The sequence below is a fragment of the Ailuropoda melanoleuca genome, chromosome 4 (genome assembly GCF_002007445.2).
Source record: "Ailuropoda melanoleuca isolate Jingjing chromosome 4, ASM200744v2, whole genome shotgun sequence".
In the NCBI taxonomy this organism is placed as follows: Eukaryota; Metazoa; Chordata; class Mammalia; order Carnivora; family Ursidae; genus Ailuropoda; species Ailuropoda melanoleuca.
Genome location: NC_048221.1, coordinates 137,825,985 through 137,828,390, shown reverse-complemented (window position 1 = coordinate 137,828,390; position 2,406 = coordinate 137,825,985). Strand labels below are relative to the sequence as shown.

Below are 2,406 nucleotides of genomic sequence, written 5' to 3'. Positions count from 1 at the left end.
AAAAAAAAAAAAGCAAAACTATTGCTTAATTTTTTTTTAAACTTTGCATTCCCAAGTTACACTGTCATTTTGTTTTTGTGTCTATGTCCTTGAAAATCTAGGGCAATAGGTCTGCTCAAAGAGTGATTTTCTGATCCACAAGACTGTTTTCACTTCAGTAATCTTTCCAATTCTCAAATTAGGCTTCTTTCCCTTTTAAGTGCTGCACATACATATATTCCCAATCCTTTACACTTGGAAATACACACATAGGCTCACGGGCAGAACAGGTGTCTACCTTCCATAGGGAAGAAAACTGAAGGTGAGCGAGATTAAGCCTACAACTAGAGAGAAGCAGAGCTGCGAGTTCTCATACCCAGTACAGTCCTTGGCTCATAGCAGGCACTTGATAGTGAATGGACGAATGAACGAAGGAACGAATGAACAAACAAATGCACATGTACGTTAGACCTTCTGACTTCTAGGCTGCTACTCTGTTCACTTAGGTCACACTGTCTCTCACGTTATGCAATTGTGGAAACAGACAAGTCTAGCTTGGAGGAGTTAATAATCTGGTCCCATTTATTGTCCTAGCTCTGAAGCTGCCATGTTGCCAGCAATCCGAGAACACAAGTCTTCAGAGAACCTTGCAGTGAATCCTCCAAGGTTCTTATCAAGTTCCCGGATAGCTGAAAGAACACCCATATGTCAAGGACAATAGCTGAAATGCAGGGCCTTCTCTAACGAGGAGAAAGAGAGCTAAGTACTAAGTCCAGACAGGTAAAAAAAAACCTCACGATGTCAGCAGAAAATGAAAAACAAGAGGTTTAGTCTCTGCCAGGCACCCGAGTTCTTCAAGTCAGATGGTATGGAATGAATGGCAGGTGTTTTTACAATAAACGCCAACTTCCAGGATTCACATCCACACATACTCAGAAATGAGGTTAACCTGAGCCTCATTAAATGGGTTTAATTCCTCTACATCTGCGTCGTGGAAAGAAAATCAGGCTGCCCTCTAAGTTAAATTTCAGGTGGCTTTATACATACCTCTTCAGGTTTTCACCAGTGACATCTAGGAAACAACGGTAGGCTGTCACAGAAAGAAAAATGATTTTTGTATATATAAGCAAGTATCTATTAATAACAGGGAGTTTCTAAATAACCTAGGTGACAGTCTGACGGCTATCCTCAGTCAGTGGCCCATTATCACAAGCAAGAGCAAAAAGCAAAGGCCCTAGTAGGTAGAGAACGAAGCCGGCCTCCCACAGCCCAGTATCTCAAACAAATGAGCCTATAAGCATGTAATTTTGTCTGAATTAGCAAAGAAATTACTAAATCTTTAGCTCAAATTATAGCATTTAACCCTTTTGATAAACATTTGAGTAAGAAGCCCAGATATTCCTGAAACATCTGTATCCAGCTCACACAAAAGAATTTAAGGGCCTAGAGTTGAAAGGCCTATTGTACTTTNCTTTTTTTTTTTTTTTTTTTTTTTTTACTCAGGGCTCAACTGAGTTTCGAAGGGATTGCATTTAGTAATTCGTATCGCATGAAAGCCCTCAATAAGCCTCTTTGCTAGCTGAGTAAAATCATAACTCTACCCTGCTTCCAGGGTTTAAGTACTTTCTTGGTAGTCTTAGGCCAACGCTGTGGTATGTTGTAGAAATAGTGTCTGAGGACAAAGGAAAGATCCTTACATAATCCTTTAAGCAATGTGGAATAAAGCATCACTTTCAGAAGAGGGAGTCTCCCCTCCTTTCTAAAGGGCATTAAAGGACTCATTGCTCAGCACATTCTAAAGTAGAAAGTGTTGCCATGATCACAATGCTGTAAGTGGAAGGGGCCCAACCATTAAAAACTGGTATTATTTACTACAGGAAAATTATGAATTTATAGTCCTAGGACATGGATTGCAAAAAAACCTGTAAGATAACCTAAAAGAAATTGTTTCCAAACTCATTTGAAATCAATTTTACATAATCCATTGTTCACACAAACTGATTTTACAAACTATTACTCTTATTAACATGTCATATATTTCATCCTATTACTATTTTAGTGTAAGCTCTACAACCAACATGATGCTTGAACTCATGACCCCAAGATCAAGAATTACATGCTGTACCAACTGAGCCAGCTAGGCATCCCAAAGATTTTTTTTTTAAAGATTTTATTTGACAGAGAGAGAACGTGCAAGTGTGTGTGGGGGGGNGTCGAGGGGGGGGGGGGGGGGGGGAGGGATAGAGGGAGAAGCAGGCTCCCCGCTTAGCAGGGAACGCAGACTCCATCCCAGGGTCCTAGGATCAGGACTTGAGCCAAAGGCAGATGCTTCAGGGACTGAGCCACCCAGGCACCTCCCAAAGTTTTTTTTTTTTTAAAGTAATCTCTACACCCAGTGTTGGCTTGAACTTACAACCCCGAGATCAA

General features: G+C 40.6%; 1 long non-coding RNA gene across 1 annotated transcript in view; it reads right to left on the bottom strand.

Moving 5' to 3' along the window:
* LOC117802062 overlaps positions 1-1,460 on the bottom strand; it is a 9,746-nt gene extending 8,286 nt beyond the window's left edge. The window contains exon 1 of the long non-coding RNA XR_004625097.1: positions 1,027-1,460. This is a non-coding gene — a long non-coding RNA (uncharacterized LOC117802062). The remainder of the gene's footprint in view (positions 1-1,026) is intronic.
* Positions 1,461-2,406: the final 946 nt, after the last annotated feature.